Consider the following 15,599-nt stretch of genomic DNA (forward strand, 5'->3'; position numbering starts at 1 on the left):
ACACATGGCATATTGGAAACCCATTTCTCTTAATCCCACATCAGCCATTTGAGTGAAAATCCTTTCAATATGTGCTTATATATAGCACTGAAAGGAATGGGTTGAAGCAGTGTATGTATGTGTGATATATGCATATATATTGTATATGTGCATGTAATTTCGGCTTTGAAAGACCAATACCAAAAGGTTTAATAGTTTAATAATAATTTCTAGGGTCGCACCGGTAGTTCTTTTGAGTATTGGCCGCTAGCACAGCCGATCTCGAAGACTCGTCGACAAAGTCGGTGTGGATACCGGTAGAGGCGTCACGCGTGGGACGCTCGGTCGACAATTTTGAATATTCCAGGTACGCTTTTATTTACTCTTATTCTTCTAGTAGATCTTGGGATTAGTTTCACGAGTATGAAATTTTGAATTTCTGTTCCTTTTACGCTTCCGTAGATCTTGTGAAACTAGCAATTGGTATCAGAGCCTAGCTAGTTAGAATATGAGTAGATAATAGCATAAAATATGATTTTATGCTTGGTATTAATATTTGCGATGCATGACTGTTAGACATGGACTAGGTCCTAGTTGTGTTAGTATAATAGTTATACGTGTGGATTATTATGTAATGGTTACATAATAGTGTATGGTGAGATCGATTAAATGTTAATAAAATCCCTCAAAATATTAAGTCCATATCCTTCCATAGTGTAACGCTTGTCAAGACCAAGATCGATGAGTGTATAGACCTAGCCCTCGCAGGATGCCCTCATCTATCCTAGTAAGACGTGGTGTTTACAAGTGGGTCGGACTTAACTGAGCAAGTCTAATAGGATTAGAAGTTCATAGGCATGTAGTTGGGCATCGATCTACAAGATAGATTTGAATAAGGAGTTATTCACCCAACTAATCAAGAGTTGCATGTGATGCAATTGGGAAAGTGAGTTTCCTACCTAAATAGGCAGTTCTGGGTGAATCAGCTCTCGCTGACTCAGAGCTTGGTGAGATATGGATCTTGAACTACTATGAGAATGATATTCTCTGAATCAATGGTGAGGGTAATTGATATGATATAAATAGTGGGAGCAATATTTAATAAAGTCCTCATTGAATATTGTTGTGTCATAATACTTATTTTGTATATTTTTGTGGTAGTTACCATGGCAGGGAGCACTTCTAGTATTTTCTGTTTGCGATCCGTCCTTGATAAGGACAAACTGTCAGGGAATAATTTCCTAGGTTGGTATCGAAACTTGAGAATTGTTCTCGCCCAAGAAAAAAAGTTATATGTCTTAGAGCAACCTCTTCTTGCGCCACCACCTGATGATGCCCCCCAAGCTGAGAAAGATGCTTATAATAAGCATCATGATGATGCCGTAAACGTCGGAGTCTCATGTTAGTCACCATGGACTCGGAGCTTCAGAAGCAACACAAGAACATAAAGGCGTACGATATGATCGTGCATCTCAAGCAGCTCTATTAAGAGCAGGCCTGACATAAGAGATTCGAGATTTCTAAGGCACTCTTTCAAGCAAGGTTGACTAGCCCGGTAGGTCCTCATGTACTCGATATGATTGGGTACGTCGAGACTCTAGGACGACTGGAATTTCCTCTGGGTTAAGAGTTGGCCACAGATTTAGTCCTACAGTCACTGCCCAGCAGTTATAGTCAGTTCATCATGAGCTATAATATGAATGACTACAATAAACCATTGCCTGAACTGCTTAACATGTTGAGAACAGCTGAGTATGATATCAGCGAGGGGAAATCCATTCTAATGGTCCAGCAGACCAAAAGAAAGGGCAAGGGCAAGAGTAAAGGCAAGAGGGCTAAAGGTGCATCCAAGTATGACTTGGGTGTGTTGAAGCCTAAAGCCAAGGTGGTGAAGGATGATTATTGCTTCCATTATGGCAACACTAGACATTGGAAGCGGAATTGCAAGTTATACTTGGAGGAGTTGAAGAAGAAGAAGGGAAGTGAGACTTCTACTTCAGGTATCAATGTTATAGAGATTAATGTATCTACTACTTCTACATCTTGGATATTAGATACCGGGTGTGGTGCTCATATTTGTGGAAATATGCAGGACCTAAGGAACAGTAGATCGTTGGCAAAGGGTGAGGTGGATCTACGAGTTGGAAATGGAGCAAGAGTTGCTGCATTAACTGTAGGGACTTATCACCTGGTTTTGCCTACTGGGCTAGTATTAGATCTTAACGACTGTTATTATGTACCTGTTATTAGTAGAAACATAATATATGTTTCTTGTTTGGACAAGAAGGGATTTTGTTTCACTATCAAGAACAAGTGTTGTTCTATGTATATGAACGATGTATATTATGGCAGTGCACATTTAAGTAATGGTATGTATGTTCTTGATCTAGATACGCCTATTTATAATGTGGAAACCAAACGGCTCAAATCTAATTATTCGAACCCGACTTACCTCTGGCATTGTCGTTTAGGCCATATTAGCGAGAATCGCATCTCTAGACTCCATAAGGATGGATTACTGGACTCGTTTGATTTAGAATCGATCGAGACATCCGAACCTTGCCGGAAAGGGGAAAATGACTAAGGCCCCTTTTACCGGAAAGGGTGAGCAAGCTAGTGATCATCTGGCTCTCATACATACCAATGTATGTGGACCAGTGAACAAGCTTGCTAGAGGTGGGTATCTCTACTTCATTACATTTACTGATGATTCAGTAGATTTGGATATGTGTATTTGATGAAACACAAATCTGAATCCTTTGAAAAGTTCAAAGAATTTAATAGTGAAGTGGAGAAACAGTTGGGTAAGAGTATTAAAGTTCTTCGATCAGATCGAGGAGGTGAATATTTGAGTTATGAGTTCGCTGACTATCTTAAACAATATGGGATTTTATCTCAACTGATTCCACCTGGAACACCACAGTGGAATGGTGTAGCTGAGAGGAGGAATCGAACTTTATTAGATTTGGTTCGATCTTTGATGAGTCATGCAAATTTACCTGACTCCTTCTGGGGATATGCTCCACGGACAGCTGCTCTCATATTAAACAATGCTCCGTCGAAATCAGTTGAAAGGACACCATATGAGATGTGGTATGGGAAGCGTCCCAAGATGTCTTTTCTAAAGATATGGGGTTGCGAAGTTTATGTGAAGAGATTGTCTTCGGATAAGCTTGGCCCTGAATCGGACAAATGTTACTTTGTGGGTTATCCTAAGGAAACTCGAGGATACTATTTCTATAATCCCATCGAGGGCAAAGTGTTTGTTGCTCGAACTGCGGTATTCCTTGAGAAAGAGTTTCTCTCTAAAGGAACTAGTGGGAGGAAATTAGAACTTGGGGAAGTTCTACCACAAAATGACATTGACCAATCGACGGGTGATGTTGTAGAACAAGTACCACAAGGTGTTGTGGCACAATCTTCTGCACAGGTAACACAAGAGCCTCGTAGGTCTAGTAGGATATGTCATGAGCTCGAGAGATATGGATTTCTTGTGACTCAAAATAATGAGGTATTGCTCATAGATAATGATGAGCCTACAACCCATGCGGAAGCCGTAATAGGCCCTGACTCTGAGAAATGGCTGGAGGCCATGAGATCTGAGATGGAGTCCATGTACACTAACCAAGTATGGACTTTTGTTGATCCACCTGAAGGGGCAAAACCCATTGGGTGTAAGTGGGTCTTCAAGAAGAAGACTGACATGGACGGTAATGTGATTACCTTTAAGGGCCGACTTGTGGTAAAAGGTTTTAGACAAGTTCATGGATGTCAAAATTGCTTTCCTGAACGGGAAGCTCCTCGAGGATGTGTATATGACACAACCTGAGGGTTTTGTCGATCCACATAGTGCCAGAAAGGTTTGTAAGCTACAACGGTCTATTTATGGGCTGAAGCAAGCTTCTAGGAGCTGGAATCTTCGTTTTGATGATGCAATCAAAGAGTTTGGTTTCATTAAGAATGAAGATGAACCCTGTGTTTACAAGAAGGTTAGTGGGAGCGTAGTGATCTTCCTGGTGTTGTATGTAGACGACATACTTCTGATCGGGAATGACATTCTTTCCCTACAGTCTGTGAAGACTTGGTTGGGAAGGTGTTTCTCTATGAAGGACCTAGGCGAAGCTACCTACGTGCTAGGTATCAAGATCTATAGAGATAGATCCAATAGACTGCTTGGCCTAAGTCAGAGTGCATACATAGATAAAGTGCTTTGGCGTTTTAGCATGCAGGATTCTAAGAAAGGGTCGCTGCCTATGTTACATGGCATAAGCCTTTCGAAGGCTCAGAGTCCTTCTACTCGAGAGGAGAGGGACCGCATTAATAGGATTCCATATGCGTCGGCTATTGGATCCATCATGTATGCTATGTTATGTACTCGATCTAATGTCTCGTATACTTTGAGTATGACGAGTCGATACCAATCAGATCCAGGTGAGAGACACTGGATCGCAGTAAAGAACATCCTTAAGTACTTACGAAGGACTAAGGAGATATTTTTGGTATATGGAGGCGAAGAAGAGCTCGTTGTAAGAGGTTACACCGATGTTAGCTTCCAGACCAATAAGGATGACAGTAGATCGCAGTCAGGGTATGTGTTATGCCTGAATGGAGGTGCTGTAAGTTGGAAGAGTTCCAAGCAGGAGACAGTAGCCGATTCTACCATAGAGGCCGAGTATATTGCTGCCTCTAATGCCGCAAAAGAGGCCGTTGGGATCAATAAGTTCGTGACAGAACTTGCTGTGGTTCCTAGCATCGCAAACCCAATGGATCTCTATTGTGACAACAATGGAGCCATTGCGCAGGCTAAGGAACCTAGGTCCCACCAGCGATCCAAACATATACTCAGGCGCTTCCATCTTATTCGCAAGATCATCGATAGAGGAGATGTGAAGATATACAGAATACCAACAGATGAGAATCTCGCAGATCCACTTACGAAGCCTCTTGTGCAGCGCAAGCACGAGGCTCACACTAAATCTATTGGCATTAGACAGATGCCAGATTGGCTCTAGTGCAAGTGGGAGATTGTTGGGAATTGGTGTATGCCCTAGAGGCAATCTATAATCAGTTCTATAATACGACATGTATTTCATTATAATACGAGACATTTCTGTTATTGTGTAAATTGCGTTAAATATGATTTTACACAATAGTGTCCTTGGAATAGTAGGTTCTATAAGCATCAAGTGTGACTTGATTGCGAGATCCTATAATTACCGAACATTATTCCGAAATGTCCCTAGTTAAAGTATTGTCGTTAATTAGGACAACGATAATACGGTTAGACTAGTGTGGGTGTTGATTGATGACCAAGTTTCACAGGTCATGGATATGGAGATATCAAGTCACATCACATGTATACATTAAGAGTAATGTGTATTGGACTGACCCGCCATGAGATTGCTACATGGGTGACTGTCATCAGCATATCTTAAAGTGACTATAGTGTAATGGTCCTTTGACTTGAGGTCACTATGGATTCCTACATGTAATGTCATATACTTTGATACTGTCAAATGCTACCGTAACAAGCTGGTTATAAAGATAGTTATTGGATATATCACAGAGCATGGAGAGGAATGTGAGTGATCAAGATAGGATTTGTCCCTCCTACGAAACGGGAGAGATATCTCACGGCCAGTTGGTGGTTTAGTCTAAAAGTGTATGCATACTCAAATGAGTCGATATAGCGATATCGAGCTCATTTGCTCTGATAGACTTACCCGGTAAACTAAGAAAGAGAGATATTGAACCATACAAGGATGTCATCGACTATGCCTTGGGCTCAATAGAGATATAGAGGACAATGGATTATATTACACAGTAATGTAGGTCACGAGGTTCGTCGAGAAATTGACTTTCCGATTACTTGAGTAACAGCGATGCATTGCTAGATGCCGCTCACTGTTTGTAATATTGAAATAGAGATTTCGATATTACTATCAACGTAATTGGGAACCTACAGGGTCACACATGACAACTAAATCGACAGGATATTTTGAAACAATAAAATCATCTAATAGAGATTAGATGATTTAAGGTGCGACCGATTAATCGGATATTTAATGAGATTAAATTTACCGATTAATTAGATATAATTTATTAGACCGATTTATACATACACATGGGCCATTCATATGTCTACATTTATACATACACATGGGCTAATTAAATGATGTCATTTACCTATACTCATGGCATATTGGAAACCCATTTCTCTTAATCCCACACCAGCCATTTGAGTGAAAATCCTTTCAATATGTGCTTATATATAGCACTGAAAGGAATGGGTTGAAGTAGTGTATGTATGTGTGATATATGCATATATATTGTATATGTGCATGTAATTTCGACTTTGAAAGTCCAATACCGAAAGGTTTAATAGTTTAATAATAATTTTGAGGGTCGCACCGGTGGTTCCTTTGAGTATTGGCCGCTAGCACCGCCGATTTCGAAGACTCGTCGACAAAGTCGGTGTGGATACCGGTAGAGGCGTCACGCGTGGGACGCTCGGTCGACAATTTTGAATATTCCAGGTACGATTTTATTTACTCTTATTCTTCTAGTAGGTCTTGGGATTAGTTTCACGAGTATGAAATTTTGAATTTCTTTTCCTTTTACGCTTCCGTAGATCCTATAAACTAGCAGACATCCATTTGCCAAACCTCATAATTATAGTGCGCAGTAACTGCTAGCATTATTCTGATAGACTTCGGCATAGCTACAGGCGAGAAAGTTTCCTTATAGTCGACTCCCTGCTTCTGGCGATAACCCTTCGCCACTAGCCTAGCTTTATTGGTCTCTACCCTTCCATCAGCACCAATCTTCCTCTTGAAAATCCATTTGTTCCTTATAGGTACTATACCTTCAGGAGGTCAACAAGATCCCAGACTTGCTTCTTGCTCATGGAGTCCACCTCGGACTTCATGACCTCTAGTCATTTAGAAAATCTATATCTGATATAGCTTCCTCATAAGTGGTAGGATCATCCCTATGATCATTATCTCCATGAACGAACAACTCTTGTACGTTCTCATGGAGATTAAGGTATCTCGCGGGAGTACGAGTTACCCTACTAGACATTCGAGGTTCTGTGACAGAAACCAACAAAAATGTATAACCAATAAACCTGCCTTTCTCGGACCGAGTTTCCAACTTATCGGTCTTCTTCTTCTTAATGAATGCAGGACAACCCCAAATCATAACATGCTTAAGACTAGGTGTCCTACCATTCCATATCTCATATGGAGTGGTAGAGACTGACTTGCTTGGAATTCTGTTAAGCAAGTAACACGCGGTTTGCAGCACATATCCCCACATCGAAATAGGGAGATCTGTATAGTTCGTCATCGACCGAACCATGTCCAACAGGGTACGGTTCCTCCTTTCAGAAACTCCATTCAACTGTAGTGTTCCTGGTGGAGTAAATTGAGAAACAATACCGTGTTCCTTTAGGAAATCACCAAACTCAGTACTCATGTACTTTCCTCCTCGATCTGATTGAAAAGTCTTGATGCATTTCCCTTTCTGTTTTTCTACTTCAACTTTGAATTCCTTGAACTTTTCAAAGGATTTGTATTTATACTTCATAATATAAACATACTCAAAACGAGAATAATCCACCCCTAGCCACTTCACTAAACGGACCACACACATCACTATGTATGAGTTCTAAAACTTCCTTAACCCTTCCCATTTGTCCCACAAATGGAGTCCTAGTCATCTTGCCTTGAAGACAAGACTCGCAAGTTGAATTGGGTTCAGAACCCAATGGAACTATAAGCCCCATCTTCTCCAACTTACTTATCCTATCATCTACAATATGCCCTAGTCTAAGGTGCCAAAGTTGCAATAGACTTGGAATAGATTCGGATACGGTGTTAATCTCAATCGTGTTCGGAATCGTTTCATTTCTAGCTCTAAGATAATAAAGGCCATCGTGTAAATAACCAACGGCAATAACTTTATTACCATAATAAATGTTGCAAACATCATGTCTAAAATCAAACAAGTATCCACTCCTAGTCAAACTAGAAACAGAAATAATGTTTCGATAGGCGTTTGGTAAAACTAAAATAGAATCTAGAAATAAAACATGTCCATCCAGATGTAATGAAATCGACCCCACAGCTTTGGCCACAACACTTGCTCCATTGCTGATCTCTATGCAAACCTCATTCCTTCCGAGGACCTACTACTTGCTAGCCCCTGTATAGAGGTACAAACGTGTGAGCTTGCACCAGTATCAAGAACCCAAGTTGTAGATGAGCTATATGAACCATTGGATTTAACATAACAAGAGATAGACATACCTTCTAAAGGTTTCTTTTCCTTATTTGCCTTCAATGAGGGGAGGTACTGCTGATAGTTCCTCTTCCAATGTCCATCCTTGCCGTAGTGGAAACAAGTTCCCTTATCCGCAACAACCATTGCCTTGCCCTTATTCTTGGACACCCCTGCTGACTGCTGAGGAACATAGCCTTTCTTGGACTTCTTATTCTTCTTCCCAGGCTTACTAGAAGAAGTACCAGCCACAAGAACGATTTCCTTATCCTTCCTTTTGTTGTTCATAGCATTCTGTGCAGTGATTAACATGTTCAGCAGCTCAGACAACGAACATGATAACTTGTTTATGTGAAAGTTCACAATGAACCTTGCGAAAGAATCTAGCAGACTGAAGAACTAAATCCACATGGAGTTCTTTGTCCATCTGGAACTCAAACTTCTCAAGCTGTTGAATCAGCCTGATCATCTTCTGCACATGAGCTGCGACTTCAATTCCCTCATGCATTCTCGCACGGAACAATTCCTTCGATATCTCATATCGTGCGGTCCTGCTATTCTTCCCATATAGCTCCCTGAGATTTTTCAAGATCTCACGAGAACTCTTCATGTTCTCATGTTGCTTTTGTAACTCATTGCTCATGGAAGCAAGCATATAGTATCGAACCTTTGTGTCATCAACAGACCACTGATCATATGCGTCCTGCTGATCACTCGTAGCATCCCCGCTAGGGAGTTCAATCTCCTGAATCTCCAGGATATATCCTAGAGCCTCCATGTTCAGGACAATGTTCAGGTTACGGAGCCAGTCCGAAAAGTTAGGCCCAGTGAGCCTATTATCATTCAGTATGCACAAGAAAGGATTCATAGATTTCATACTTATCATGACTGCAGAAAATAATAAGATTAAATTAATGAATTTATGTATATATATAACCATAATGATCATGGACTTTCAATCAAAATGGTCTCACACTATCTTTTCGAATTCTACACTTCCAAAATAGGAAACAGGAATCCTAATCGGGAAAGATTCCTAGCGGGTGATTGAATTCGCATATAATACTAATTTCCTCAGGTACCTGCCATTATTGAAAACAAGCATTCTATAAGTGAACAACTCTTTGTTCAGTACATCTCTATGTACGGCTCAATCAATTTGGCTCATAGTACTCTGGACCTCAGGTGCCTGCCGTTATTGGTCCATCATACATAGTTAAGTCTGACCACCCAAACCCTAAATATCAGCTACATCAGGTGCCTGCCATTATTGGCAACCGACAATCTAAAACATCACTTGTTTTAACATTCATGCAAAAAGGTCTCTTAGTCTGTCTCATGCCCCCGTGTGTCCACGACCAACAACGAAACAAATTAAAACTCTCTGGAGAATGCTTTGGTGGAGAGCCATGACAGAGGTTCGCAACCTCATGCCACTCTCGACTTAATATTTTAATTTGGAAGATTTTCTTTTAGGTGACCTAATTACTATTCGGTTTCACTTTGCACATTATTCGTATTCACACATCATATGCATAAATATGTACTCGGAATCGATAAAAGCATGATCATGGACTTACTATTAGCCTAATCCTAGAGCCGCAAGAATTAAGCAAAATTTCCCTAAAGTCCATAATCACACACCATGCTTGGAATTTATAAAAGGAAACTAATAGCATAAAAGGAAATAAATTTCGTGCCAATTTTGTAACTCTTAACAAAATATCCAAATATCTCATATTAGGAAATTTTCAATTTTGAAAAATATACAAGATATCATATATCTAGTGTATCTTCAAAATTCCTTTTTGATATCAAATATCAAATTTCTAATCTCATTAGAATAGGATATCAAATATCCAATTTCCATAAAATCAAATTTTACGAAAACAATTTTGGTAATTAATTGTTTCAAAAATCTTATTTTTGAAAATATCGAAATTGCCCACTACGCGACAATCATTGGGTCAGGACAACCATATCTAGCCGTACGCCCAGTCGAGTCCAGCCGCGACAAGCCGCGGGCCCAGTCGCGTCCAGTCGCGTCCAGCCAATCGCCCAATCGCGTTCAGCAGCGATCAGTCGCGCGTCCAGTCTCGACCGGCCGCGTCCGGCCGCTCGCCTAGTCGCATCTAGCCGCAACCAGCAGCAGCAGCAACCTGTGACCAACAGCTACCTGGGCGTTCATCAACCAAGAGAATCAACCGGTTTGAATTCTCTAAGGCCGATTACGAGAAACAATTTCTCGTGCCCAATTTGATACCGATTCATTAAACACTTTAACAAATCACAATCAACACCAAAATTAGGCACAAATCATGTATCTAATCGTATAGAAGGGAGGCCTATCTCCATCCATGAGACCCTATGCGAGGTTGCTGTCAAAGCCGCACACCTCATTCCCAACAAACCAATCCACATCAATTGGGTATATGTTAATCTCTATCATTTTCCTTTGATTGATAGGTCGTTTGTCGACCATTGCGCACTTACCGCGTCCATTGCAGGCTTGATGCCATTTGCCTCCGACCCACTGAGGAGCACCAATAGAGGTCAACATCCCTGCTTTGCTCATCATACCAGTCCCAGTTGCCTCTGCAGTGAGGAGTCCTCAAGCAAACGAGGAAGGCAAGGCATCCTTCGCAGTGCAGAGAAGGAAGAAAGCGAGGACATAGTGTTAGAAAACCGAGTATGTTTGCAGCGAAAAGTTTAATTACGGTAAAAATCAAAATTTTTTATCGTGTGCTCATTTAGTCAAAACTTCAAGATCACATCTTGACGTAAGAATCGCCTTCTAAACAAATAGATAACATCACATAATGAATCCACAATAAAAGTTACGAACTTTTCACTAATTAATCCACATTAATTAATAAATCATAAATGAGTCCTCACAAGTTAAGTCATCCAATGACTTGCCCTTATAGTTAGAAAGAAAGATCAAACGAGTCCTTGACACGAGTTTCTATCAATAGACAATCTATTTATAGAAACTCTCCAAATAAGGAAACTATCGTATTTCCTTAATTAGATTTATCCTTGCTATTGAACTCGGCTTCAGGATGTGCTAGCACCCTTGCAACCACATTGCAAGCCTCGTTCGATAATTAATTTCTAATTAACTTCCTTAATTAGAATTAATTTTTTTCTCGGTTTAGACACGTTCAATGTGTGTGACTAACTAGGTTCATCATCAAATGGCAATAGGATTATAATATCAACTCATTTGACACTATCAGAAACTCTTTATGTAACCAAAAGCATAATTCCCAAAATATCCTTGGTTCCCAAAGTTCACGAGTAACACCTAGCAGCATATCGTGGCAATCCAAATGATGACGAATGTATAATTGAAATATTCTGATGAATCTCTGATCGTATGTACCATGCAATGAGTCCCTTCACTACAAGATCCCGATCTAGCCAGAGCTACGGTAAATGTCAAACTCTATAGCCGATTACATGGACTCTCTAATTTCATTCTTAGATCTGTAGTACTTGAACAGAAACTCTTTTCTATTCGAGTCTATCTACCCCGACCGATGATTTCTCGATGCAGAACAAAACTCATATCCATAGGACCTTTTCCCTGTTTACTCAGGTTAGCGAATTCCATCTTGATCGGACACCTAACTCCAAGTATAACTAACTAGGACCACTATCTGCTGAGTAATCATGCTAAGCACAAATATATTAGCAGTAGCAAATCCTAATCACCTATTCTTGAGATAGCGTTTCATCTTAAGTCTAAGGACTATATGCACTAATACGATCAAGATAACATTCATTGACATTAGTAAATTACCGTATGAATATTATCTGCACGTCACGTTCGACTACTTATCATATAAGTATCCACATATCTGTTATGATAACAGTTATCAAATAGCATGAGACTCACTACTCCATCTTCATTAGTATCAATATACTAATCATGGAAACAGACAGAGATGACGATCTATCTGGAGAAATAATGTTCGGTTAAGTCTTCTACGATCGTGAACAGTTTAAAGATATTCTTACCGAATTACTTCGTTAATCATATTCTTAACTCTTAAGAATGAAGCATTTAAAATATCTTAAGTACTTTATTCTAATAAACATAGACAATATACGAATAATAGAATAAACTTTATTGCCATAAAAGGAATTATCCAAATACATAAATCAAGCTCTATGGCATATCACTAACAATCTCCCATTTGCACTAGAGCCTCTCAGTATAGTATCTAAGACCCATCTTCTCAAGATGTTTCTCTAGCTGCTACTACGTCATGGCCTTCGTGAGTGGATCAACGACATTATCTGCTGAAATTACTTTCTATACAGCTACATCGCATCTCCCGATAATCTCCCTGATAATATGATATCTCCTCTCAACGTGTTTGGACTTCTAATGTGACCTCAGTTCCTTTACTTGAGCAATCGCTCCAGTATTATCACAATACAGCTCTACTGGTGAAGGTATGGAGGGAACAATACCGAGTTCAGTCACAAACTTTCAAATCCAAACTGCTTCCTTTGCTGCATCAGATGCAATAATATACTCAGCCTATATAGTAGAATCTGCAGTCGTCTCTTGCTTAGAACTCTTCCAGCTAACTGCACCTCCATAACAAGTGAATATGTAATCGGAGATAGACTTTCTATCATCCACATCTGACTGAAAATTAGAATCTGTAAACCCATCTAGTCTCATCTCACCTTCTCCATAGACCAGAACCACATCCTTAGTTCTTTTCAAGTACTTAAGGATATTCTTGACAGCAGTCCAATGATCAGGTCCTGGGTTTGATTGATACCTGCTAGTCACACTAACAGCATATGCGATATCCGGCCTTGTACACAGCATAGCATTCATCAGGCTACCTATAGCCGAAGCATAAGGCACATGTGCCATCTTTTCTCTCTCCTCAGGAGTCTTGGGAGACATCGCTTTAGAGATATGGATACCGTGTCTCACAGGGAGCAATCCTCTTCTAGAATCTTACATATTGAACCTCTTCAACACCTTATATAGATACAGGGCTTGGGATAGACCTATTAATCTTTTCGATCTATCTCTATAGATCTGAATACCCAGAATGTAAGTCGCTTCTCCCAAATCTTTCATGGAGAAAGTATTAGACAACCAGACCTTTACAGAAGTGAGCATACCAACATCATTACCCATCAACAGAATGTCATCCACGTATAATACAAGAAAGGCGATCATGCTCCCACTAGCCTTCTTATACACACATGGTTCATCTTCGTTCTTGATGAAGCCAAAGGACTTTACGGCCTCATCAAAACGTCGATTCTAGCTCCTCAAAGGCTGCTTAAGACCATAAATGTATCTCTTAAGCTTGCACACCTTGGACTTATCGCTGGATTCAAAACCCTTGGGTTGGTCCATGAATATGTCTTTTCAATGTATCCGTTGAGGAAAGCGGTCTTGACATCCATTTGCCAAATCTCATAATCATAGTGCACAGCAACTGTTAGCATTATTCTGATAGACTTTAGCATGGCTACAGTCGAGAAAGTCTCCTCGTAGTTCTGGGCAATGTAGAAACTAAGCTTCCTCTTGATAAGGAAGCCAAGTCTTCTGTTGACCTTGCCAACGTCGCCTCTAAAGCCACTACGAAGCCCTCTCAGCCTGAGCCTACGACCACCCCTGACGTGCAGAAATGAGTTTTCCTTTTTTTTTTGTTATTGGGTCTTTGCATCCTTTATCCTTGTACATTCCCCCAATATCAATGAAATCTCCTTTTTCATTTCTAATGTCTTAAATTTTATTTACGCAATTCATTTAATCCATGCAAAGCACTCGAACTTAGTGACGTCGCAAAATGACTTGAAACTTCGAATGATTTCGAATAGCGACAGTGAGGGATGGTCACTGATACCACTCCCCATTTTAGTGACTCAAGTAGTGACTGATACTACTAAGTCTTATGTATTATCATTGCGTCTGTATGTAGCGAGGGTGTGTAGTGACTAATACCAGTGTTATTAGAACCAGACCAGATGTTAAACCGATAGAGGTGTGGATTCACGGGTTCGATGGGTTCACTTGGGATTCGATAGGTCGGACCGCACGTTTAATTAAAAATTATATAATACATAATAATTATAAAAACAGACCCAAATTTATTTTTTTTTCAAAAATAACCCCTTTCTCTCCCCCAACCCCCTCTCTCTCCTATTCTCTCTGCTGCTCTATTCGTTCACCCTCGATCGAGTTCGCGTACAAGGAGGAGGACCTGAAGAAAAAGAGCCCCTTGCTCCTCCAGATCTAGATGAACCCATTCATAAGAAAATCGTCGTCCTCATCCACAACGGCAAACCCATCTCCCGCCCGCCTTCTCCCTTCCAATCCTTACAATAGAGCCCAGGTCCGATTCTGGGCTGATTACATCAACAAGAAGGTAAGGTATTCAGCTTAGCTTATTTATACATAGGATCATCATCAGTGAGGATGGATAGAGGAAGGGAGCAAGATTAATTGTAAACTCAATCCAGTACTGAACTGGACTGGTTAAATAATTGCAGATCTATGATTCAGGAAGGAAAATCTCGTTCTCATCAAAAGGAGGAGAAGCACAAGAAGCAGCCAAGACGAAACTCATAGCGAGTCTGAAAGTGCTGGAAAGGGTACTGGTGACCAATCCCTTCTTCGGGGGCAACTCCTTGTGCTTTCTAGACATAGCCTATCTCTAAGCTCGGATCGACAGAGATAGTGAGAGAAGCCAAGTGCTCGAGAAGCTCAAAGCTGTTGATGCTCGAAGGAGAAGAGGAAGCTCGAATCGATGCTCCTCTGTAACATAGGCTCTGCTCGATCAGTTCAAGCATGTAACAAAAACAGAGGTGAAGAGAAGATGAGCTGAAGACTAAGGTTTCTTTCAGCCTTTTAGTTCAGAATCATGGGATTGATGCAATTCAATTAATTTAATTCATTTTCCTTTTAGAAAATTCTAAACCCATATAATCAGCCGGTTCACATAGGTTCGATGGGTTTGTCTAAAAACCGCCCAGATTTTTTGCTTCACCGGTCTATTTATGCATTTTCGATTTTTAAGCTAATCGAACTGGACATAGGTCCGGTTTTTTATTCGACCGGTCGAACCGTCCGGTCCGATCCGATTATGATAATACTGACTAATACTACTCCTGAATGATGATTGATATCACTCAGGCCCCCTTTCATAGCGTAGTTAGGTGTGTGGTATCGTTCTCGAATGATGACCATTATCACTAGTGCACCTTATGAGCGAAGCGAAGGTGTGCGATTACCGATACCGCTATCAAGTGATGACTGATCTCACTCGAGCACGTTATAAGCGATGAGAAGG

At 40.4% G+C, this 15,599-nt stretch overlaps 1 pseudogene; it reads left to right on the forward strand.

Annotated features, from left to right (window-relative positions):
* The first annotated feature begins 14,405 nt into the window (after positions 1-14,405).
* On the forward strand, positions 14,406-15,432 carry LOC116196474 (annotated as a pseudogene).
* Positions 15,433-15,599: the final 167 nt, after the last annotated feature.

Source organism: Punica granatum, chromosome 1 (genome assembly GCF_007655135.1).
Source record: "Punica granatum isolate Tunisia-2019 chromosome 1, ASM765513v2, whole genome shotgun sequence".
In the NCBI taxonomy this organism is placed as follows: domain Eukaryota; kingdom Viridiplantae; phylum Streptophyta; class Magnoliopsida; order Myrtales; family Lythraceae; genus Punica; species Punica granatum.